This window comes from Poecilia reticulata, chromosome 8, assembly GCF_904066995.2.
Source record: "Poecilia reticulata chromosome 8, P_reticulata-male-v2, whole genome shotgun sequence".
Lineage (NCBI taxonomy): Eukaryota > Metazoa > Chordata > Actinopteri > Cyprinodontiformes > Poeciliidae > Poecilia > Poecilia reticulata.
Genome location: NC_088837.1, coordinates 11,010,293 through 11,037,272, shown reverse-complemented (window position 1 = coordinate 11,037,272; position 26,980 = coordinate 11,010,293). Strand labels below are relative to the sequence as shown.

Sequence of the window (26,980 nt, the reverse complement as noted above, 5' to 3'; positions counted from 1 at the left end):
ATTCAAATTTGCTTGTTTAACTAACATGAAATAATTTTTTTTTTCCTTTTAAAAAGCTGCTTGATGCAGCTTTATCTCCTTCAAACTAATCTGTCCTTCTGTCATGTTTTTGAAAATTTTCTTGTTTAAGTAAATGATGCCTCCTTCAGACTGTGCATGATGGGATCCCCAGCTAATTGTTTATATTTTTTGGTCATTTGTATTAATATTACCTCAACTGAAAATCCTCCTTCAGACTGAAAAATAATATAATTTGTTTTTACTACGTCCTTCCAGGGGGCAATAAAGTTCTCAAAGGAGAAGAAGAAAATAAAAGAAATATACTAAAAAGTGCAGCAATTTTCTCAAAATGTTTTTGTGGAGAGGCCTTGTGTGTTTGTGTTTTGCACAAAACATATTTTTAAGAGAACAAAGTTGTATTCCTGAGCATTACTGAGACATATTTGTTCAAACTTTCTTGGTTTTCTAAATAATAAGAAGAAATAACTAGTTATTCTTTCTCCAGACATGTTATGCTTGGTGGAGGCCTGTGTTTACTGAGCTGTTTTGTTCAGCATCTTCATCTTACTGTGAAATAGTGAGATGTGAAAGGTATTTCATAAACTGAAAGGGTGAACCTCTATTCATGTTTTCACTTGGCAAAGATACAGTTTTCAATTTTACAACTGTTTTCACCACTTACCTCTTACAAAAACACACCATCTTTCAATTTATTTGTGCGAATCAACAAAACTTACATGTAGAGAATAATGTGACATATTATTAATAGTTAAATTCTATGTGTTTTTTTGTATTTTCACTTTACTAAAGACTATTTCTTATCTCATTTAAAGTTAAATGTTTTAACTAGTATCCACAGTAAAAAACTAAAATAAATGCAAAAAAAAAATACATTTATCAATATATTCTGTCAATATTCATTTGCCATAAAACCAAGTGTCTGATCCAGGCTTCACATTGTCGTTATTTGCTGTGGAGGTTTTTGTGCAGCTGCTCCTCTGCTTTCAGTCACTGTGTCTCTCGAGCGCAGAAGTAAACAGCAGAATCTTCTGCTCTCAGGCTGCTGATCTCCAGGTACTGGGTGCTGCTGGGGACATTTTCAGTCATGATGAAACGACTTTGGAAGGAACTGGCATAGGTGGGATCATTGTTTCCAGTGTTCATATAGCCAATCCACTCCAGTCCTCTCCCTGGTCTCTGTCTTATCCAGCTGATATCATTGCTTGCCATCCTGTAACCAGAAATGACACAAGACATCTTCACTGTCTCTCCAGGTCTCTTCACCTCAGAGGTTGACTGCTCCAGTTTGATCTGACTCCAGACTCCTGTAAGAAAAAAATGATTTAATTAGCTTTCAGAGCTATAAATAGTTGGACAAATATCAGAATAATGGGCTGAAAACCTCACTGTGAATAAAAAGAACAAAAAGAAAACTCCAGATTGCTGTTTTTTCCATCCTAGAGCAAAATCCTGCTTAGAGCTGATTGGTGTTATTAGAAATAAGTTAAATTGTCTGTTATGCTCAGCTATAGTCTGTATAATAACCTGCTGATGGTTTGCTTTTAAGAGAAGAGTTTGCATAGACCCTCCCCTCATCATGCAGGTTAAAACCAGGATGTAACTTCAGATTTAGATAACAGAAGAAATTGAAGCAAAGCAGAACTGAACATAGTAATTAAACACAATACAAATTTCCTCAGCTGCTTTGGTTGGTCTCAGATGCACTTTCAACTTTTGTAATTGCATTTCTCAAAACAATTCATACAAACAGCAAAACAGCATGGATTCAGAAACAAGATAATTTTATGTAATCACTTGCACAAAAGACACAATAAGATTGAACAAATAGTTTTAAAAATGTCAATTAATTCTGAGCGACACACCAAAGTTTATTTACAGAGAAAAACTGTAAACATACCTTTCATGAGGCATTTCTGTATTAAATTTATTTTCTTATTTATTGATCTACTGTGGTATTCTAATCTTTAACGTCATGTTAACTAATCATAATTAACATAAATAAATGCTTGAAAATATTAGTCTGGATTTAAAAATATTTTTATATAATGTGTTAAAGTGCAATGTGTTTTTACTATTATTTTATTATTACTATTTCTACTTTTTTTTCTCAGAGTTTCTTCATTTACTGTTGGTTTATTCATAAAGGGTCAATCAGGTCCCTCAGGTTTAATCTCTAACTGTTGTCCAGCCAAGGATTTATCACATTATTTGAATAGTCTCTAGCAGAACACCCTTTTGGATTCATTTGGCATCTACTCCACATATTATTCGTAGTATTTCTTTTCAAGAAGTATATAATAGTTGCACTTGAGGTTTTTGTACAGCTGCTTAACCCACTTCAGTCACTGTGAGACTCTGGCACAATAATAAACAGCAGAATCTTCTGTCTTCAGGCTGTTCATCTGCAGAAACAGCTGCTCTCTGCCATTGTCTCTGGAGACAGTAAACCTGCCCTGGACTGACTGTGAGTAGTACTGGCTGCCAGTGTCAGTAGCAACCCATTCCAGTCCTTTTCCAGGGGCCTGTCTGATCCAGCTCATCCAGTGGCTACTGAATGAGAGTCCAGAGGTTGTACAGGTCAGTTTGTGGGATTCTCCAGGTCTTTTCAACACTGACTCAGACTGTGTCATAGTCTGACCATCAACACCTGGAAATACAATAAAAATGACTTCCTTTAGGAGTGAAAAGACACTGCAGTGATTGTACAAAGGAACGATAATCAGTGATAATCTCCACCTGTCCAGCAGATAGCCAGAAGCAGCAGCAGCAGCCCTGTCCTGTAACCTTTCATGTTGAAGTCAAGTCTGTTCAGTCAGAATAAACAGCCTCATAAATAGAGGTAGAAAACATTTGGGTTTGCATGAACTCCTCCCCATTATGAGATAAAAAAGATCTGACTCAAGTAATGAAACAAGGACTATTAGTTTTATAGGGAATGAAAATTCATTATACTTGAGCAAAGTTAATTTTGACTGACAACTATGCAATTGGTAATGTTATGAAACAGCAGGGAAGCAATTGATGTTCAAAAGGATTTGCAAATTGTTGGAAGGAATGAGAAACGAGTCGGTGTTGTGGAGGTTCATCAGTTATGAGTTATTGTACTTTATTCATTAATGAACAATCTGACGTGTAACAATGAAAACGTAATGTTTCAATTGATGGCTGTGTTCTGTGATTTAGTATTTTTTATGATGTAAAGCACTTTGAAATGCCTTGTTGCTGAAATGTGCTATACAAATAAAATTTTATTTGATATTTCTGTTTAATTTTTGAACAGAAAAATGCATCAAAGCATGTGAAAAGCGCTGTGCAAAGGTGTGCTGTAGCTCCTCCAGTGGCAACTCTTAGTCATTCACTGGCAGGTTTTTGTACTGTGTTTCTACTGTCTGTGTCACTGTGGATCTCTAGCGCAATAATAAACTGCAGAATCCTCAGCAGATAAACTGTTCATCTGCAGATACACCTGACTTCTGCTGTCGTCTCTGGAGATGGTGAATCGGCCTCTCACTGACTGAGAGTAGTATTTGCTACCACCACTGCTAATAGTTGAGATCCACTCCAGTCCTCTTCCTGAAACTTGTCTGATCCAAGCAATCCAGGGATTCCCACTAAACCCTGAATGTGTGCAGGTCAGTGTGTGGGATTCTCCAGGTGTTTTGACCACTGATTCAGACTCAGACAGTGTTTGACCATTAAGACCTGCAGACAGAAAACTGGTTAGCTATTGAGATCAAATGATGTCTTTAGAAGAATCTTGACACAATCTTTGTTCTCACCTGTCCAGTTCAATAACAGGATAAGAAAAGCAAACACAACTTCAGGTCTCATCATTATTGAAGACATTTTGTCTCTGTTCAGCCCTCAAGGTTTGCAACTGACTACATACATAAACCTCAAATCAGATATATGAAGATGGAAACATTAACTCCTCCCACTGAAGGAAAATAACTTGTATCTGATCCATTTGTGCATTTGTGACGTCTCCAGTGTCCAACCCACTTATTGACTTAAGGACTTAGTACATATAGAAAATGGATGAAACATCCAAATGAGACCAAAACAACACAACAAATATGATTTCACTTCAAGAGACTTAACGGCCCGACGGTTCACTGTCAGCACAGCCTGAGAGTTATTTTGAAACAAAAGATGAGACTTTAGCATCTCACTACACAACTACAACAGGTCTGAAAAAGATGTAAGTAATGTAATTGTTTTATGATTATTAAAAAAAATAAATATGTAATTGCTTAAAAAAAGTGATGTGGAACTTTCAAACATAGTACAGTGTTTAACAACAAGGTAGGTATCATTCATTGCAGATAAAATTTACAATTTATCTTACAGTTTTTTTTTTTTTTTTCTTTTCAACTGCCTTGAAGTGAGTTATGGTCTAAGAGCGCCTCCTCTGGTTGATTAAGTCATAAGTCAATAGTTTAGGCCCTGCAGTGTAAAGAGACACTTTTTTACAGGGAAAAGAAATAAACACTGAACTCTTTCTTCATCCAGGACCTGCTTCATCCAGCTGCTGGCAAAATAAGACACACGCTGGTCACGTTGGGTCATTTGGTCACTCTTTAAACCTGCATGTCCTCATCCTCATCTGAAATGATTGTAAATTGTAGATCACAAAGTTTCTTTATATCATCCCATATATTCTGTATTCTTAGAGAAAATCTACAAAGAAATGAAAAAGTATTCAAGACGATTTAAGATTGGAAACATAGATTGTAGTAGAACAATGAATTGTATTTGTTTTAAAGACGGATGTAACAGTGAAAACCTGCAACGACTTAAATCAACAGATGTGAAAAGATTCTGCAGGTTCTGAGAAGAGAAGAAAGGAGCAGCGCTGAGGTTAACCAGAGTGTTTTCTGTCCATGTGAAACTGAGCTGCTGTTTGGTTTCTGTCAGATTTTCAGCTTCCTGTTGATTCGTGGCTTCAACTGATGAAACTGCTGTGCTAAAAACTGGGGTGAGGCAAACGATGCTGTGTCTGATTCACCAAGTTTATTATTATTAAAACATGTGATTAGTGATGAAAATAACCTGAGTGGAGGCGTGAGGGGTGATGGACTGAATAAAGCTAAAAAAATTTACTCAGTCCAAGTAAAGTTTGGACTTTACTTACTTGAGAAGATTGAGAAGCTTCTCTAAGTTTGAAAGATTAAGGAAAAACATCTGAATACACAAAAACAAACAAACATTTCTAACTGATAAAATTATAAATCTGGAATATTTTATTTGCACATCTTAATTTCTGAACAACAAAAAAAGCCATTTAATGAAGAAGTCTTCCATGGAACTTGTCCTCAACTTAAATGAACAAACTACCTATTATCCATTTTTATTTGTTCACTACAATGTAGAACGATGAAGCAGAAACAAATAAAAATGTTGCAGAGAGTATATTTGGTAAACATTTCTTAATAACTATTTTCTGCCTTTCTGAATATGTTATTTGCACATTCGGCCTTGATTCTGTGATCATCACTTTATGTTTGTGTTCATATCTTAAAATAAACATGATTGTTTTTCACTGATATTCAAATCCATTTGAATTATATTTACATTTTTGAATTCAAAATGTGTCTTGAAACATATTTTTTTTATTTAGAATATAGTTTGAAATACATATTTTAATATAACACCAGCCTATGCATAGTTAAGCATAAAAAACAAACAAAAAAAACATAATAAACTTGATAGGAAACAGTATTGAGAACGTAAGAAAAATAAGATCAAAAGTACTTTTTTTTTTTTTTAGTTATGACGCCATTTCTCTTTTATTATTGTCAAATTTGGTATCTAAAGACAACTTTATAAATTGTAACGTTTCTCTGGGTCTGATTTTGTACTTAGATTTCAGGTTTTGTCTGCGACAGCTTTAGATCTTTATCTATTATTATTAAAACTGTTTACATTTAATATTCAGGATTTTACAGGCTGCTGCCTTTTCTTTTACTGTTGACACAACATGTAAAGGTTTTTGCTAAGATAAATGGAGTAAAGGGGATAGAAACAATTATTCAACAGGTTTCCTCATGGCCTATATGGTGGCCTGGAAGGCTCAGTTTCAGAAGATCAGGCCTCTGATGGTGAGGACGGTGCTGAAGGCCAGAGCTTTGGTGAACACCACTCGGACTCCGTTCATCAGCAGCAGGTAGAAGTTCAGTTTGGCTTTTTCTGGACAGAGAAACAGAGTTCAGACTTGAACACAAACAGCAGCGATGGAACCAAACTGAGACAGGAAGAGATCAGACTGACCTGGATAAATGCTGCCACATTCATCATCTGTTTAGAGACAGAAAGAACATCAGTCACAAAAATATCATGAAAAATCTGTTGAAAACTATCAGTCTGGTTTTCTATTTAAATGCTCAACTTTATTGTGATATTTAGTGTTAGATTTGGATGGAAGATTTTTCAAACTCTGAATAAATTCCATCCGAGTTTAATCAAAACTCGAATGGAACTGTGTGAGTTTGGTACCTCCTTCATTGTTGCTGATGGTCCCGTTCATCCCACAGGAGTGGATGTTTTTGTTACTGAATTCATTAACGTGGGTTTGGTTCTTTGGCAGAACAGCATCATCAGTGCTAACGTTGGCCGGACCCCCTTTCCCATTCACAACCCCTTTTGGACGGAAATCTGTTGCCAGACAGACTTCTTGACTGAGTAGGTCTGCAGTGTTCAGCGGGTCACCAGAGGTCTGCTGGGGTCTCAGGACGAAGAGGGACAGAGTCTGAGAGGAATCACCTGAACAGGAGCAAAATAAGAGATGCCAGTGTGAAAACTAAAACTGATATCCAGAAAAAAAATAAATAATAATAATAATAAATTAAAAATAAATATATACTTTATTATTTGGAACTAATAAAGTGTCTTTGAATTTAATTCCAAAGTAGCTGTACATTAACTACATGAATTCAGTTGTAAATTTGTATTCTAAATGTTGAGTGAATCACTTAATTAACAATTTTGAGCGAAAATAAATCAGGTTCTTTATGAAATTCACTCTCATGCTTTCATAAATATTTGCATACATTTTGCACATAATGAAACGCTAAAAGTTCCACATGTTCAAAGTGTCATGATTCTTCAATGTTGTATAATTATTTTTGCTTTGATTGGTTTTTATTTATTAACTGCATGCAAAAGTTATTATTACGACATAAAATCAAATTTACAGGAACATTTTGATGATCATAATCAGATCATATTTATGAGACTTTTAAAGGAACCCGTGATTCTGCAGAAGCAGTGAAGAAAAACACACAACTTTTCAGTATTTAATATTTTACACTGAACACAACAGAAAACAATAGAAATGCATGGATATGTTTTTGTTGTTGTTGTTTTGTCGGGTGTAACAAAAGAGTGTAATCATTGTTATCATCGCATAAATTATGAGGACAATTCTGATTAATTGGCTTTAATGCTCAGAGTCGCGTAAATCATTTTAGCGTCTATAAAGCCGGTTCTTACGGCATCGTTCAAATAGTAAATTGTCTGAATTCCAGTTTTTCTCTGAGGGCTAAATTGACATTATTCCGAATAGTGAAAGCTAATATAAAAAACGCACAGCTTTCCAGTGGATTTAAGAATTTGGTTCTGTGTGGCGGCAATGATTTTTACCGCTGCATTTAGTTTTCAACAAACGCTCCAGTTCACTGGGATTTAAAAAGGAGTTTAAGAATGTGAGTTACGAACATATTTTAACTGCAGCGAGCCACATATAAGCGTCTTTATGATTTACTTTTTGATAAGAATATCTTAAAATATTCCGACATAAATTCATATGGAAATTCAATATTTATTCCGCTCTGTCGCCTTGTTTATCTTGAGGAATTTTATAGTAATAGATTATTACTCATTTATCTTGTGCTGATTTCTTATCTATTAAGAGAAAGTTATTTTCAACTTTAACAATTAAGACGGAAACCATTAACTGTTTGAGAACAATTATCAAATAAAATGAAGATCCGCACTTTCTGCAATTGTTTTTTTAATGCAGCATTCACTTTACCATAACACCATCATCATCATAACACCAGAATTGTTGCACAAAGTTTCAAAATAAAGCAAATAAATGAACAAACAAAAAATAACATGTATAAATAATAACTTTAGATTATCTTACCTGTCTGAACAGTGACTTTGGTTCCTGCTCCCCAGTAGTCAAGAGCATAATCACAGTGCTACATCTCCATTGACTCCTTCAACAAAAACATGAAGCAGCAGAAAAAAGAAAAAATCTAAAACTCAAAAAAATTGAAAAAACACTATTAAAAATGTATTCACTTTGGTGTTCTTTGAATATCAATAATTTGACAAAAACATTTTGCATTGATTAATGACGAAGTCTCAAAAATGAAACAGTCTTAGATAGTATTTCGCCAAAGTTATTTTAAAAGATTTTAAAATAACTTTTAAATGTCAATCAGCTCATTAAAATAGTGGCACAGAGTACTTATTGCATTTAAATACAGCATTATATTTATCTTTGTCAAAAATCCAGGTGGTTAATCTCATATTTTTGTCATAGAGTTTTTGTACAGGGAAATATCTATGTGTCTCTACGTAACCCCCAGCTATCGTATATCCATCACTATGACAAATGCCAGTACAAAAACCTGCAACCCAACCAGAGGGGAAGATAAACCAAAACTGATGAATGAAAGAAAAATAAACATTAATTTCGTATGCATTTTGAATATGGCTCATTATTGTTCAATATGGCTTTAAATGTTTTATCTGAGCCAGAGAACAAAAAAAGAAAAAGAAAAAAACAGAAAAATTTAACATGTATGTTTGCTTGTTTGGCCTTAATCAACCAAAATGTGAACACTTTTTACTGAGTTCATTTATAACCCTTTCTTATTTATAACATTTCCCTAAACAGCTCATTTAGAGCTTATGCATACTTTAGATTTTCTATTAAAAAAAAACAATAATTGTGTAGCTTTTTGCATAAAACTAAATGAACACCCATACGTTCTTTATTGTGGTTTCAAACAGAGGAAGTAGTTTTTGTCTGACTCCTCTGACTCTTTGCCTCACTGTGTCTCTTCTAGCGCAGTAATACACGGCTGAGTCCTCCGTCTTCAGACTGTTCATCTGGAGATAGACTTTACTGCTGGAGTCGTCTCTGGAGATGCTGAATCTACCCCGGACTGAGTCTGAATAAGTGATGGGAGTACTAAATGTGTGCACCAAAGCAATCCATTCTGGTCCTTTACCAGAAGCCTGTCTGACCCAAACCCATACTGAGTACTTAAAGTCAAATCCAGAGGTTGTACAGGTGAGTCTGTGAGACTCTCCAGGTTTTTTTATTGCAGGTTCAGATTCAGTGATGCTCTGACCTTCAGCAGCCAAAATAAACACAGCAGCCACAAACAAAAACATCTGCATGTGAGTCATGTTTGAACTGATTGTCTGTATGTTTTCAGACCACCAGTTTTCCTCTAATGTCATGGAAGGTAAATCTCCCCCAGAACTGGTTCACAAAGCTCCTCCTACATTGTATTTTATTTGAATAAGCCCAATTTGCAAAAATAAAAACAGAAAGAAAAAATAGAGACAATGTATATTGGAGAAAAAAAAGATACGTTTTCTTATGACATATTTTCATTTGACACCGAAATAGAAAACAAAATACTTAATGAAAAAGTTAATAAAAAAGAAAGATGAGAACTATCTTTGCTGTCATCACAGCACAAAATATGTTTTTGATTTTCAAAAAGATTATGCAGGTTTCATGTGCAGAGGATGCACAGAATGCTTTTCAAGTGAAACTGAGCTGCTGTTTAGTTTCTGTCAGATTTTGAGCTGCATTTTCAGCTTCCTGCTTGGATGTGGTTTCAACTGATCAAGCTGATGCTCTTGATATCTGGAGGAGTTCGTATAAGTGTTTAGCAGAGCTTTAAAACTTGTTTAAAACAGGCCATTATAACTTGAAATAACTTGAACTTGGTTTCAATATCCTGCTGTCTTTAATTTAGGTATTTTAAGCTTTCTTAAATTAGTTCTAATCTTGATGTCTACATCTGATATTTCATAGAAGACTCAATACGTTTTCTGATCTCAAATGCACATTGTGTTCTTTCTCAAACATGTCATCATTTACATTGAAAGTAAAGTGTGTTGGGTAAAAATATAAACATTAAGCTGCAGCAGCTGATTGTTTTTGTATTTAAAGCAAACCAGTGATGTTTCAACCATGAAATGATTTATTGATTAATTCAGCAGATAATTCCATAAAACAATAACAACACAAAGACTTCATGAAAAATTGAAACGCAGAAAGTTTTAAATGGAAGAAGAAGTTTAACATATGATGTATTTAAAGATCTTAGAACATAAACAAAGACAACCCCTTAAAAAAGTTAAAATTTGTGCTCCACTTGACATGTCGGAATCTCATTTTACAATCATGTATGCAAAAAGCTGGATAGCTAAATATAGCAAACACTACTTTTAAGTTTAAAGGGACTATTTTCAATAGGATGTCAGTTTTTATTTAATCAGACTATAAATGTAGATATATTATGCTCTAGTGGGTTAGCAATTTAGCCAATTCTTTGCATTTCACTGACTCTGGTGGCCTGGAAGGCTCAGTTTCAGAAGATCAGGCCTCTGATGGTGAGGACGGTGCTGAAGGCCAGAGCTTTGGTGAACACCACTCGGACTCCGTTCATCAGCAGCAGGTAGAAGTTCAGCTTGGCTTTTTCTTTACGACAGAGAAACAGAATTCAGACTTGAACACAAACAGCAGCAATGGAACCAAACTGAGACAGGAAGAGATCAGACTGACCTGGATAAATGCTGCCACATTCATCATCTGTTTAGAGACAGAAAGAACATCAGTCACACAAACATCATGAAAACTCTGACAGATTATCTACCTGAGCCTGGTTTCCTCTTATTTAGTGTTAGAGTGACATGATTTAATCAGATACATTTTTCAGCAGCTGACAATTTTAAACTCTCCGAAACAAACAAAACTTTATAATTTTAATACCAGCTTCATTGTTGCCGAAGGTCCCGTTCATCCCACAGGAGTAAATGGTTTCATTACTGAATGCAGCAAAGTTGTAGGTGTTGTCCTTGGACAGAACTGCATCATCAGTGCTCACGTTGACTGGACCCCCTTTCTGATTCAGAACCACGTCTCCCCCCTTTGGACGGAAATCTGTGGCCAGACAGACATTTGGACCGAGCTCGTCTGCTGACTTCAGGGGGGCGTCAGGATTCAACAGAGGACTGAGGACGAACAGGGACGGAGGAACATCAGGACCGACTAAAGACAAAAAAACACATTTTGTTCTCATTTATTTAAACTTTGAAAAATATGTTAGTTATCTCTCAAAAAATATTTTACACACAATCGAATGAGAATACTTACCAATAGAAATTTAAAAGTTAATCATATGATAACATTTTTTGTTAATTGCAGAATATATGCATATTTATACTGTTCAAATGTTAATCAAAAATAAATTTATCTCAAGAAAAAAACTTATTTTCTTTCTTTTTCAACAGGGCATTTTTTTTCTAATGTCGGTAGGGTTTTTCAGAGAAACAGCATTTTACACTAAAAGGTTGCAATTTACTACAAATGTTTGTCATCTTTATTGGTGATTTTGTTTTAGTACATTTGTAAATTTGATAGTAGTGAGATTATTATTCAGAAACATTACAAGTAGGTGTATATATTTGTCTTTTGGGGTTTGTTTTTCATTTTGTTGAAGTAAACATGAAAGTAATTTGTTAGTGTCATGTTTGCAGAAAAAGAAGGTTAAAAACAATCTTTGCTAGTTTCACCAACATCCTTTTTTTAAAAATAAAGTCATAAAATGAAACAATTTTGGATTTAACAAAGGGTTTTCCTTGTATTGTTACAAATTTTGGATTCCTAAATTTTGCTTTGATGGTTTAAATAATATTTTTTAACAGAGAAGAAGGGCAGGGCATCTTTATACCATTTTTTGTTTTTTAACATAATTTGATTCCACTTTTGTTACCAAATGCTTTTTTTTTATCGAAGAAAAAATAATTTGAAAATGTCAGAATGATGAAGGTTTTAGTTGTGTGCATTTTGGTAAAGATAAAGAGTTTCAGCCAGTTTATGCATAAGTTTACATGTCTTTTCAAGTCAAACATTTACAAACCTGTGGTACTTCAGGTACAAGGTAGAACATGTGATACTACAAGAAACACAGAGTTTATAAAAACAGCTTGAATTTCAATTTTTGGATTCTTAAACTCCTGTATACTATTTTTTTCCAGATGACTAAATTCTTTGATGTGTTCTTCTTTTGGAATTTTTGTTCTAGTTTTCCAGAAAAAGATCAGATTTTCCCTTCATTGTCTTCTTTTCTTCTCCTTTTTAAAGAATACAGCCACGACAGATTCAGCTCTTGGCAGGATTCCGTTCTGCCTCTCCTAAAATACTTTCCTTAGAAACTGGATCGATACATTTGCAGTGGGTAGGAATGTCGCTTACCTTTTCGCAGCTTAGAGCAGTGATTGTAAGGTTTCTAGATTATTCTGGGCTTCATTTTAAATCATCTCCAATTGTTTCAATTAAAAGTGAAATTCAATAAATTTAGCTCCTCAGGCTTCATTCCTCTTTCTAGCAGGCAGCCGACAGTCCTTTCAGTCTCAGTCACAGAGCCGCTCTGAAGCAGACGGAAGAGACGCAGGGGAAGTTTTCTCCAAAGAGTCGCTACTCCAGCGACTTTATTTCACGCATTTTTTTCTCTACTCACTATTTTAAAGAAATAAAATATGATAATGCAAATGAATTTATTACGTTTTTACCCAAAGAGATATCATAAAAACAACCCTTATTTCTGCTTTCAGTAAATGCTTAGTGAAACTCTGTTCATAATCACATTTTATGTTTTGTTGTTTTTTGTTGTTTTCATTAATGATGAAAATTAAATGAATAAAAAACACATTTGACTTTTTTTTTTTGTTTATAAGATAAGCTAAGATTATTGAAATCCTAAAAAAAAAATCGTATTTGGTCAGCACACAGTTATCATTTTGGGAGACCTGAACCTGTTCAACTTTTTCTGTTTTCACAACGAAAGTCAACAAAAGACCAGCTGTGCCAGTTTAATCCAGTTTAACCAATTACACTTAGTTTAAACAGATTTAAAGTATAACTATGGATATATCTCATCCTATTTAATAAGTAACCTGGTGGTTGTTGCTTACTGTCAATTCAAATTTCCTTTAAAGTTTCTTAAGAAATTACTTAAAAGAACAATGACATTGCTATCAATTTTTTTCTGTAGTAAAGATGTTTTCCTTTTCTGTGTGTTAAAGTGACAAATGTATGTTTTTATCAATTTCAAATATAACAAATTTTGTCATGAAATGCAGATAAAATACCAATAACTTGTTTTGCAGCAGATTTGTATTAACATGAAGATCTGTCAAACACAGTCTGGTGTACGAAGGGTTTATACAGTTAAAAACCAACAACATTTCTGTGAAAAATTAAAATGGTAAAATACCAAAAGGGTTAGTTGTAAGACTCAGGTGGTATTAAGAATGCAAGGTGTTGCTATTTTTTCTGACAACAAATATCAATATCAGGACACCTAAAACAAATTTACACAAAACAAAAAAGGAAAAACGTCTTAAGCACAGTAATTTTAAATGATCTTACCTGGTTTAATAGTAACTGTGGTTCCTTTTCCCCAGACGTCTAGAACCCAGTCACAGTGCTACAGATTCACCGACTGCTTCAACAAAAACATCAGGCACCACAGAAATCATATTATAACTCATAAAATATTTTAATAATCTCTGTCTGTTATAGATTCTGGTCATCTTGATATCCTCTGAGATATTCCAACATATCTTTGTGTTGTTTTCAATTTACATCCTGCAAAGTAAAATTGGCACACATGGATATTTGCCTTATATGACTTTAAACAGCAGAATTACTAACTTTTAAATGTGAATTACCTTGATAAAGTGATTACATGGACCTCCATCCTCATAGTCCAAGTGTTACACATTGGATTTTGTCATATTTTTCTCTGCCTAATAAAAAATTTACTCATGTTTTTGAGCTGAGGTTTTTGTATTGATGTAAATCTGTGTGCCTCCCCATATATCGTATATCACAGTGACAAGTCCTGAAACAAAAACCTCAACCCCCTTTAGAGGAGAAGTTAGAGCAAAACCACAAAAACAGAAGTAAGGTTTATGTTGGGGTCGTTTCTTGTTTAAAATTCTATTAAATATCAAATATACTTTTCTCCAAAAATAGATGTTTATTAGTTTTAAAATATTAAGTAAACTTGAAATACATTATTTAGCAAGACAGAGAAGTGGTTACAACAAAATAAAATCATGATTTTCTTAAATGGTTATTAAATATAAATTTTGTGGTATTTTCATTGTCTGATGTGGAGACTTCTGATGCAATAGAGAGTAAAGACATATTATGTTTTTCATGTTATAAAATAAACATCAATAAAGCCTTGTTGAGTTGACCAATGAAACAATCAGAAATAAATACATTGAAAAGCATTTAAAGGTTATTCATGAAGAATAACAAAGAATCATGAAGTTCATATTGCTATATGTAATAAAATCAGATTCATTGCTCTAAAATTGTGACAAAAATAACATAATTCTCTTCAGACTGTTATTAATCTTTTACATGTGCTTAACAAATTGAAACTGTTTCAAATTACTTTGAGATTTGAAGCAAATTAAATGTTTAAAGTGATCATTTTAATCATCTTTGTTGTATTGGTGAGATTGGTTGGACAAATATTCTGAGGACTGAGACGTTTTAAAAAATACAGACACATGTTCACAAGATAATAGGACACATCCTCTACTAGCCAGCATGGAGCATTGTGAGGACACTCTCTTTGTCCTGTCATAAATGACTGGAGTCGTTGTTTTGTAATCCAATTGTAACATAATTGTATTTTCCAAACTCAAATCAGAATGTGTATAAGTTAATATTTTAATGAGCGGCTTAAGTTTTATGTTTTTTATCTGCTGTTGAATTTGGAAAACTTTGCGATTTAATTTAATTCAGGAAGAGTCAGCATTATTAATCCTGATCATTTTATTTGAAGAGTTCAAGGAAGGGGACACACACTGAAACAAGGACCAGCCCCAGGCAGGAAAGGCAACGTATTAAAAGCCAGCCTCAGTTATAACATTACAATTGATCCAATGGTGAGTTGATCCACAGTTATTTTCTGTCTTAAATATATTTATTTATGATGCTTTGCATACAATCTCTACAGACAAATCTGTGTCCTAAATAGAAACTGCACTGACAGACTTCATAAAAAATAAAAATTACTGAAGCAATGTTTTCATATGAACCATTTTTGAAATGCCATCCATCCATCCATTTTATTGCACCCTTGTCCCTTAGTGGGGTCAGGAGGGTTGCTGGTGCCGATCTCCAGCTAACGTTCCGGGCGAAAGGCGGGGTCACCCTGGACAGGTCGCCAGTCTGTCGCAGCATTTTTGAATTATTGTTGTTTAAATACATTTTTAATTTCATTTATTACAGGTTTGGGAGATGGTATGTTTTGTTTATTTCATAATTTTTCTTTGTTTCTCTCTCCTCTAACAATTGATCAGCTTTGAAACAAGTTTAATAATAGAAAACAACAATGTTTACGTTGTCTAACACAGATTTTCACAGTTGCAGCTGCAGAGTTTATGTACAGCTTTGATGCTTCCTGTGTCACTGTGTGTCTCTCGAGCACAATAATAAACTGCAGAGTCTTCAGTCCTCAAGCTGCTCATCTGCAGATAGACTTGATCCTTGTTGTTGTCTCTGGAGATGGTGAAGCGATTCTGGACAGATGGGGAATAATATTTACCACTTCCTTTAGGAGCAGAAATAAGGGCAACCCATTCCAGTCCTTTTCCTTCAGCCTGTCTGATCCAGCTAATAGCAGCATCATTATCTTCTATTCCTGCATATGTACAGGTCAGAGTGTGGGATTCTCCAGGTAGTTTTGTTGCTGGTTCAGATTCAGTCAGATTCTGACTGAAAACACCTGAAAGAAAAAACTGTGTGATCAGAAAAAGGCCTGAACAAAATTTCTGTGAAGAGTCCAAAAGTTTGATATTTACCAGAAACTGTTAACAGCAGGAGAAGAGAAACACACCCAACTAAAGTCATGGTGAAAAGTTGTTGCATCTGTTTGGTGGTTTGGGTTTCATGAAGATAAATGAAGAAATTTGCATTGACTCCACCCTGTTCAAATAAAGACTATAGGTAAACACGCTAATGGGATTGGGCATGCGGCTGCTTGCTATGCTGGAATAAAATCTTAACAGGATGAAAAAAATATTTGTGGTTGCTTAATAACTTTAATGCACTGAACCCAATCTGCATAGCATTGTGTGACTTTGAAGCAGCTAAATAGGAGCATGTATGTCCTTCTTATTTATAAATATCTCACAAAGGTTGGTGTATGATAGACTTTTTCTGCTATTAAAAAGTAAAAAAAAAACATCTCATTGCTTTGTCAGTTTATCAACATTTTAAAAATACTTCATAGATGCATTTAGATGGAAAGGCTTCTATCTTTCTTTAAAATATAATGCCTCAATCAATTCATATGACATTTGAATTATTTATGTTATGCCATAATATTATTGATTTATCTTGCATATAGATTATTTTTACATTAGATCCAAACATCTTGCTTTGGCTTCCCCCTGGTGGGTTTATGTTGCATTTTTTTATGAAATAAAATATTTTTCTTTGGTCTGTTGACAGTTTGACGTATTAATTCACAGTTGCTTTTGTTTCTGCTTATTCTGTTTTATTTGAGGAGTCTTTAGAACTGCTAATCATGTTTTTAGTTGATCTTTGTATTTTATTGAGCCAGTTCATCTCCTAGTTGCGAAGAGTGTTTCCAGACAGGGTGCAGGTCACTTTTATGTGAGATTCTTCAAAATATTTAAAACATTGGTTCATATTCTGTTTGAGTTTGAACCCTGATTCCTGTCATAAAAAAATGAAATACATGTTTTCTAACACAGGTTCTCAGTTGCAGCTGCAGAGTTTATGTTCAGCTTTGATGCTTCCTGTGTCACTGTGTGTCTTCGAGCATAATAATAAACTGCAGAATCTTCAGTCCTCAAACTGCTCATCTGCAGATAAACTTGATCCTTGTTGTTGTCTCTGGAGATGGTGAAGCGGTTCTGGACAGATGGAGAGAAATATTTACCATCTCCATTCGGACCAGTAATATGGGCAACCCATTCCAGTCCTTTTCCTTCGGCCTGTTTGATCCAGCTAATTTCAGCAGAGCTATCTGATATTCCTGCATATGTACAGGTCAGAGTGTGGGATTCTCCAAGCCGTTTCACTACTGGCTGAGATTCAGTCAGAGTCTGACTGAAAACACCTGAAAGAAAAACCATGTGATCAGAAAAAGGCCTGAACAAAAGTCCAGTAAAAAGAAGAGTCCATAAATTTTATATTTACCAGAAACAGTTCATAGCAGAAGAAGAAAAACACATCCTGTTAAAGTCATGATGAAAAGTTGTTGCATCTGTTTGGTGGTTTGGCATCTGATGACATAAATCAGAATTGATGAGGTTTTAATTTGCATTGGCTCCTCCCTAGAATAACCATGGAAAAATTGAATACTTATTTATTTTCTGAAGAATAACAACACTTGATGAGGTTGAAATGCAACACTTGCTATTAAGTAAATTGTGATACAAAGTTTTTTCAAGAATTTCCCCTGCAAGTTGTCAGATTTAGTGTTGTTTCATAATCATGACTTATAAAATTTGGAAAACACTTTGAGCAATTATGTGTGTGAAAAAGATAAAGGATTATAAATATAAATGATAAACAAGGTCTATCTGAAAAAACACAGATTCACTCATAGAATGGATTTAGTAAAATAAATAATATTTCATATGGCAGACTCCTGAAAAATATCCGTAAAACAACCTGTTTGCTAAAAAACTAACTCCAACTGCCCTCTAGAGATTGAAAAACAGAACTGCAAGAGTCGTTGCCTCTATTAATTTGTATTACAGTAGATACATCTGCATTCAGTCTCTGTGTTTATTGAAACTTGATTTGTGACTCAGTGATACATTTTTGTTTATCAGAATGAATAAGAAAAAGAACATGATTTATCGAGGTAATTATAAGTGATACTTGCCATCTGCTCCATTTGTCTTATACTTTTTGAAAAGTTAAGGTTCATCTTGTATGCAAACCTGTGCAAATTTCTGGAAATGTTTAATCTAAATAAACAGAATAAAAGTGCAGTGATAATATTTTAATATGAGGTTATTTTTTGCATCTCATTTTAAAGGGGGAATAAATAATTGTGGGTTAACAGTAAATTATTTTATGTTGAAAATGATCAAACTTCATTTGGAAGAATGTGTGCAAAATTATGTCCAAACATCATATTGTCTCATGTTTCTATGTTATTCAATTGAAACCTCATTTTCAAACCCTGACTAGCATTGCTGCCTCTCACAGAGATCTTTATCAGTTTTTGTACGGCTTTGTTGAGTTCTGTGTCACTGTGTCTCTCTAGCACAATAATAAACTGCTGAATCTTCTGGTTTCAGACTTTTCACTGTCAGAGAAACTGTGTTTTTAGAAGTATCTTTGGTGATAGAAAATTGGCCTTGGAGATGTTGGGCAAATATTGTCCCGGTGCCAGTCAATGCGTCCAATCCATTCTAGTGCTTTTAACGGTTTCTGTCGAATCCAGTGGAGCCAAGCAAGAGACATTCCTTGCACTTTACAGGACAGAGTGACTGATTGTCCTGCTTTGCTGATCACAGCCTCTGAGGAGGTGAGGGACTGACCCTGCGCAGCTGAAACAAAGAATGAGTTCTGAAAACGGCAGAAACCAGATCTTTTCATTTCCTCCACTAAACAGAGTCACTCACCTGATATGAGAGCCAAAAGGAGGATACTTTGTATGACTGTCATCATGATAAGTCAGACTCTGAGTGCAAAAACTGGCTTGATATGAATGTAAAACAAAACCAGAAGGGGTGGAGACTGTAGATTTACATAACTGGATGTGTGACTGATTGAAAAATAATCAGTAGCTCTAATTACCTGGGAGGAATAAGACATGTTATTTACTACTTATAACCCGAACACTGCATTTCAATTAGTAAAATTGGACATCTAAAACAAGCTCTTGTATTTTGTGTTTGTTTTTTATGTGTCATATAATGAGATTTGTTAACTATCCTCTAAAGTTTGAAGCTGCTGAAAGTTCATGTTATTCTCCTAGCAATTAAATTTAATTATTACTTCTCCTTGATGTGTGTCCTTCTGCATTGGGCAACTGGGAAAATGGGAAAATATTTTAGCAAACTTTTAATAACTGGGGCTCTTCAGCAAAATAAGAAATCATTCAAGCTATTTTAAAATCACAATGTTGCAGATCAATTATCCCGTTTTGTTTTTTCTGAAGTTCAACAGTGCTATTACTTGTATGAAATGAGTTATATGCTGCTCCTCACAATCTATCACATACTTGCTCTGTGGAGTAGAGGTGAGTGATAAATAAGTTATATAAAGACTCTTGGGATCACAACGGACTATAAAGATTTCTAGATGACAGACTTTTTCAATAAATTGTGGAGGATAGCTATATGCAAACCTATTTGCCATCAATGTTTCTAAAGTATTTCTACTTTCTGCACCTTTGAAATTAGTCTTTATGCAAAAATAAATGTATTAGTAAAATTAGCCATGGAAGAACTGATACTGCTGTGGCCTATTCTGAAAATAATCAAAACCTCAAACATTTGTTCAAATGCATTTATACAATTCAGTAAAAATGCATATGTTAAAAATCAAAACTTGTTTTCTTTGTATTCAATCAACAACATGATGACACAAAAACTGACAGCAAAATGAGCAAGAAAACAAAATGTCTGACCTCATTCCCATTTCAACACAGATTATATTGAAACATGTGGCTGTACCTCAGGGAGAACTATAGTCATGGTGTGTTGAGATGTATATTTAATTGTATATCTGCTAGTCTTTATTTACTATTTACTTGGGTGTAAATTATTTGGCATGGCATATTAGTTATCTTCATCTAATAGAAGTAAAAAAATTCAATACGTGAGCACAGATGCAGCAGGTAGGGTTTTTCAGATCAGAGTGAATTTCTACAGGTTTTGGTGCAGCTGCTGCAACAACTTCAGTCACTGTGCGTCTCGAGCGCAATGATAGACAGCAGAATCCTCTATCTTCAGGTTGTTCATCTGCAGATACACCTGCTGCTTGTTGTTGTCTCTGGAGATGATGAACCGACCTTGAACTGATTGAGAGTAAAATTTCCTGTCACTGTCATCTTCAATATTTGCAACCCACTCAGGTCCTTTTCCAGGAGCCTGTCTGATCCAGACCATCCAGTAGTGGCTGAATGTGAATCCAGAGGCTGTGCAGGTCAGTTTGTGGGAGTTTCCAGGGTTTTTTACTGCTGGTTCAGATTCAGTCAGAGTCTGACCATCAACAACTGAAATCAGAATAAAAAAAGAGATGTTAGATATTTAACTTGAAAAACAAAATACAAAATACTTATCAGTTCAAAATCTTTCAGGAATTTTTTTTTTACCTACAAGGTAAATAATTACTGCAAGTATCTTTCTTGTACAATCCATTGTGTGTGTTAAGTGTTTTCTCCTTGATGGTGCCAGTTAAGAAGTTGAGGATATTTCATATTTTGAATATGCTCCTCCTCCTCCTCCTCCTCAAAAGCACCACTGGTGTGACACTGAGACAGCTGCCTGTAGTTTTAGCTCACCAACTCCAGGTCCACTGACTAAAAAAAAGAAGAAAAAAAAAACACTTAATGAAAGTTGGAAACTCTTTCAAAGTTGATATATAAAAAGTTACCACATATTCTGAGTTTCCTGTTTGCCCATCAATGTCAATGACCACACATCTTTCAGACGGGGTCAGAAGTTGACCAGAAGCACCTATCTCATTAAAAGTGTTTTTCTGTGCTTTAATTTTTTTTCCAACTCTGGGTTACAAGAGGCTGAAGCCTACCTACAGCAATAAATGGGCAAATATGCAAAGAAAACAGCTTTGATAAGATAAGGATAACAATACAGCATTTCATTTGCCTCACAAGATTAGCAAAGTTCCTCAATTAGTTTTTTAGTCAGCTGTCTTTCCTCCTGAAGGGCCGAAGGAAATCAGTATATTTTATCTACAAACTTTAAAAAAGTATATGATGAATATTATGTGTTGAAAATAACCGTGATGGTGAACTCATAATCTTTATAATGAAGAATCAGAAATGTCTTCTCTTTTTAAAATTTGTGATCTGAGGGCCCCTAGTGGTGACTTTCTGTAACCCGTGTTCAGGTTCTAATGGGTTTTTGTTCAACTCCACAGCCAGTTTGTATCACTGTGTCTCTCTCTAGCACAGTAATACACAGCAGTGTCTTCAGGCTGCATGTTTTGACCATGTAGAGTGACTCTGCTATTGGAAGAGTCTATGTTGACACTAAACTTGTTTTTTAATGATTCTTTTATATTTTTGTCTCTACTGATCCACTCCAATCCTTTCCCTGCAGGCTGTCTGATCCAGAGTGTCCAATAACTACTGATGGCATAAGACACCTGACAGGTGATGGTGAGACCTTCACCAGCCTGGACAGACACAGAGGGTGGCTGGTTCAGCTGGTCACATGTTACACCTGGAAAAAGAAGGACTTGATGAAAAACAAATGATCAAAATCAACAGCAAATGGCAAAACAACAATACATACATGACACAGCTATTGAAAGCAGCAGCAGCATCATAGAAAACATGGTTGGATCACTGACAGCGACCTTTTACTTCGTGTCGACATACAAGTAGGAAACCACAAAATTTACATGCAGCCCAAGAAGGAGGGGATAGTATAAATTAGCGTTAGTTGTTTTAGACAAGCCTTTATTTAATTCTAAAACCCAAGTATAAAACTGGCTTGTTTTTATATATATTGTTTTTAAGGATGCAAGTGTGTGTATCATAACAATGTGAATCCATCATAATACCAAAAATTAGCAAAACACCTTTTTACAGGAGTATCAGGAATTGTTTAAATTTGTGAATATTTATATTATGTCCTCAAGTACACAGAATAAAACAGGACATGTTATGTAGCAGAAATAAAAATAAAATACAAAAAAAGTAAAATGTAAAGGCATTTCTTTGGTTGAAGGGGGGCTCTCATTTCGACATTGTATTTATATTGTACTACCCCTACAATTCACGATACTTTTCCCCTTAAATTTTACAGAAGAAGCTATTGCACACTTTTTCCATTCACAGCTGAAACCATCCTAAAAACATTCTAGGTCAAAATGTGCACAATTATTAGGGCTCCTTATGGATTATCATACCTAGAATTATCTGCAACCCCTCAGGGTGACAGAACATTGGAGATTATTTCTGTTTTTCATACTTACAAAGTCAGAGTCAAAATTAAGACTTCCGTCAGATAATTTTGAAGCCATTGAGGTGTTTGTACAGCTGCTAAACCAACTTCAGTCACTGTGTCTATCGAGTGCAGTAATAAACAGCAAAATCCTCTATCTTCAGGTTGTTCATCTGCAGATACAGCTGCTTTTTGTTGTTTTCTCTGGAGATGATAAATCGGCCTTGAACTGATGGAGAATACCACCGGTTGGTTGCTACCCTGCTGACTTAAGCCGGCAACCCACTCCAGTCCTTTCCCAGGAGTCTGTCTGATCCAGTCCATCTCAAAGCTGCTGAATGTGAATCCTGAAGCTGTACATGTCAGCTTGTGGGATTCTCCAGGTTTATTAACCACAGAATCAGATTCAGTCAGAGTCTGACCATCAACACCTGAGAGTAAGACAGTCATATAGTTGATTTGGTTTTAGAGGAAAGTTGCACAAAAATTTACTAAATGTTCCTTTAGTGTTCCTTTAGTAAAAAACTAAATAATAACATAAGCTAACCAGAGCTAACTAGACCTCCTAGCAAAGGGAGAGAAAGGAAGAGGTCATGGGGTCCTCAGAAGTTCTGGTGCCCCCCAATAATGCCTGATTTTTTTTATTTATTTTTTTACATTCTTTTCATGTTTGACGGTGTTGACAAATTTCAACGGAGTTGGAAAATATCTAAGAATTATTTTTAATTCAATTTAATGATACTTTTATAATTATTTATGTACTTAATTGTCATAATGTATAATTTTTTATACATTATGTATGGTTTTTTATTTTTGATTATTTTTAATGAATGCATTAACTTTCTGTTTGCGCAACAGTATCAACTTATGCTTAACGTAAGTTTATTTGTTTGAATATCGCGGTACAACTGTTCAGTACAGAGATGCTCAAGTCCAGTCCCTGAGAGCTGCTATCCTGCAACTTTCAGATGCTTCCCTGCTCCAGTTAACACACCTGAATCAAATGAAAAGCTGGTTAGCAGGTCTGTTCAGAGCTGATCCTGGTCTGTTGGAGTAAAGATACATTGAAAAGTTGCAGGACTTCTCGAGGACTTCTTCTTCTTCTTTTCTATTATGGCGGATTGCAAGCAACTTTAAGGTGCATACCGCCACCTACTGTGCATGAGTGTGTAGCAGCATTTCTCTACATCTTTTAAATTCTATTTATTAATCTTGTGTTTTTAAGAAATGTAAATAGTGCTTTCCTTAGTCTATAAATATCTTTTATGTTTCCTTCATTTCCTAATATTCCTTTGAGACTCCATTCTTGTCCTGTCCTTCTGACTATTCTTTTCAAATATTCCCTTTCGGATTCATATATTCTACAGTTCATTAATACGTGTTCTACATTTTCTTTCTCCCCACATCCTTCACATTTATCATTATTTTTCTTCCCTATTAAATATAAGGTGTCATTTAAATAGGTATGACCTACTCTTAGTCTGGTCATGATTATTTCTTCCCTTCTGTTTCTCTCGTTAATATTTGTTATTTGTACTGATTTTTGGACTTTATATAGTCTTCTCCCTTTTTTTCCTTCATTCCATCTTTTTTGCCATTCTTCTATTTCTTTATTTTTGATGCATGATTTCCCTTCCCCTTTCCCAAAAGGAATTCTAATTGTTATTGCCATTTCTAAGGCCCTTTTTGCTAATTTGTCTGCTTTTTCGTTTCCTTTAACCCCTTCATGAGCTGGTACCCAGCAAAACCGGACATCGGTACCACCTCTATATAGTCTAAATAAACTATGTATTGTTTCTAATACTAGATCTTTTCTATTATTTCCTTCTCCCTGGATGCTTTCTAATACTGCTTTAGAATCTGAACATATCACCACCCTGTCTGGGCGAACCTCCTCTATCCATTGTAAGCTTAATATAACTGCCATCATTTCTGCAGTGAAAACAGATAGGTGGTCTGATATTCTTTTGGAGATGTTAATTTCAAACTCGGGTATATTAATTCCTATTCCCACACATCCTTTGGAATTTTTTGATCCGTCTGAGTAGATTTCAAGGTAGTTATAATATGTTTCCCTTAAATATACATTAGTCTTTACACCTATTTCATTTAACTTCCAGTCTCTTTTCATTTTAAGAATTGTCATGTCTACATTAGTTTCAGGAAATATCCATGGGGAATAACACTAATTGGATTAATTTGAGCTATTTCCTTATCCTCTAGTCCGTATTTTTTGGTTAGTTTATTAATCATCCATCCGAATCCATTACTCTGGAACTTTGTATATTCCCAACAGTTTTTATTATATTTGATGTTATGTTTTCATCTCCATTACTTTTGATTTTCATCCAATATACTAAGGCTAATTTTGTTCTTCTCATTTCTAGCGGGGTTTCTCCAGTTTCTATTAGAAGAGCATTAATAGGTGTCGTTTTAACCGCTCCTGTACATATACGTAAAGCCCTACTTTGAAGTCTGTCTATCTTTTGAAGTGTTGTTTTAGCTGCTGCTCTATATATGAAACTGCCATAATCAATTATTGTTCTCATAAGAGCCCTATATATGTTTAATAATGACTCTTTGTCTGCACCCCAGTTATTTCCAGCCACAGCCTTAAGTAAATTTATGATCTTCTTACATTTAGTTTCTAGCTTTTCTATATGTATTTTCCATGTATAGGACTTATCTATCCATAGTCCTAAGTATTTAAAGTCTTTAACTCTTTCTATAGGTTGTCCGTATAATGTTAGTGTTCCTGCATCTATGTTTCTTTTATTTGTGATAACCATAAAGCAGGACTTGCTTGTTGATAGTTTGAAGCCCCATTCATATGACCATTTTTCTACTTTCTTAATTGCTTTTTTAATTTTTTCTACTACGAACTTTACGTTTTTTCCTCTCATCCATATGGCTCCATCATCTGCGTATAATGCAGAATTTATGCATTTATCAGTGTCAGAAAAGATATCATTGATCATTATATTAAATAATATTGGGCTGATTGCACTTCCTTGCGGAATCCCATTCTCCACATTAAGCTCTTTTGAGTAATCGTTTCCGATCTTAACTTTTATTTTCCTATCCCTCAGAAAGTCTGCTACCCAGTTGAACATCTTTCCACCAATCCCCATCTGTTTGATTTTTATAAGTAATCCTTCTTTCCACAGTGAGTCGTATGCTTTTTCTATATCAAAGAATACTATAATCATTATTTCCTTCATTTTCAGAGCTTTCTCCATGTCATTACATACTCTGGCTAGGGCATCCATAGTTGATCTTCCTGTTCTAAAGCCACACTGGTATCCATTTATTAGTTTTTATGTTCAAAAAATATCCTAATCTATTAACTATTATTTTCTCCATCCATTTACTTAAATGCGAGGTTAAAGCTATTGGTCTATAGTTATTAGGGCTAGTAGGATCTTTCCCTGGTTTATTAAATGGAAGTATTATTGCCCTTTTCCAGCTATTTGGTATTAGACCTTCGTTCCATATTCTATTAAATAGTTGTAATATTAATTTCAATGTTACTTCTGGTATTGTTGAAACATAATATAGCATAGTTGATCCTCCCCTGGTGCTGAGTTTCCTGTCCCTTTTAGTACCGTTTTCATTTCCTTCATGGTTATATTCATGTCTAGTGATGACTGCATTTCTGACATTTTTCTAATATATTTTTATACTTTCCTAATTTTTGTATTTTCTGCTGTCTATGATGTTGTAAGATGTCTCCACTGTGTACTGCAGCAAAAGTCTCCCCTAATAGTTCTGCTTTATCTTTATTTAAACTAATGTATCCTGTCCTCGTACTAATGCTGGTATTTTAACTTCATTTCTTTTCCCCGTCATTTTCTTAAACATTGACCAACATTCTGTAATTTATTTCTGAACCTATTGAGGAACAATATTCTCTCCATGTTTTCTTTTTAGCCCTTTAATAGTTCTCCGCTATTGCTCTTTTCTTTTTATATTCAATTAGGTTTTCGATTGTTAAATTTTTCTGTAATATTTTAAATGCTTTGTTACGTTCTTTAATTGCTGTACTGCACTCATCATTCCACCAGGGAACTACTTTTTTCTTACCTTTGACTTTGATTTTTGGTATGCTATATTTGCAGCATTTAGGATGTGTTCTGTTATCTGTTTTGTGCATTCCTCAATGTTATTATTTAATGAATCTTGTGGCTGGTTTTTTCACAATTATTTTGAATTTTTCCAGTTAGCTTTTTTAAAGCACCATCTTGTTATTATGAATTCTTGTTGCCTATTTATATTGTCATTAATTATTGTGCTTACTGGAAAGTGATCACTGCCTAGTGTAGTCTCTCTGTGAATATCCCATTCACATGCACTAACAAGACAGTTGGTTATTAATGTAATATCTAGACATGACATTGTATTTTTGTATATATTTATTCTTGTATCTTTTCCATTATTTAGACAGACCAGTGACCTTTCATCCATCATTTCTTCAATTATGATACCGTTATGA

The 26,980-nt window shown here is 34.5% G+C and overlaps 2 long non-coding RNA genes and 1 pseudogene across 3 annotated transcripts; all 3 read right to left on the bottom strand.

Moving 5' to 3' along the window:
* Window positions 1-1,008: 1,008 nt before the first annotated feature.
* LOC145547562 (immunoglobulin heavy variable 1-8 pseudogene) lies at window positions 1,009-2,812 on the bottom strand (annotated as a pseudogene).
* Window positions 2,813-5,241: 2,429 nt separating this feature from the next.
* Window positions 5,242-8,244, bottom strand: LOC103468641 (uncharacterized). Its single transcript, XR_014088817.1, has 4 exons — window positions 8,168-8,244; window positions 6,517-6,783; window positions 6,292-6,318; window positions 5,242-6,210 (listed from the first exon to the last, which is right to left on the bottom strand). It is a non-coding gene; the product is annotated as an uncharacterized LOC103468641 (long non-coding RNA).
* Window positions 8,245-10,646: 2,402 nt separating this feature from the next.
* On the bottom strand, window positions 10,647-14,182 carry LOC145552517 (uncharacterized). Of its 2 annotated transcripts, none has more exons than XR_014088586.1 (4): window positions 13,709-14,182; window positions 11,048-11,326; window positions 10,841-10,867; window positions 10,647-10,756 (listed from the first exon to the last, which is right to left on the bottom strand). It is a non-coding gene; the product is annotated as an uncharacterized LOC145552517 (long non-coding RNA). The 2 variants fall into 2 exon arrangements; XR_014088587.1 differs by lacking the exon at window positions 13,709-14,182 and adding an exon at window positions 12,533-12,993.
* Window positions 14,183-26,980: the final 12,798 nt, after the last annotated feature.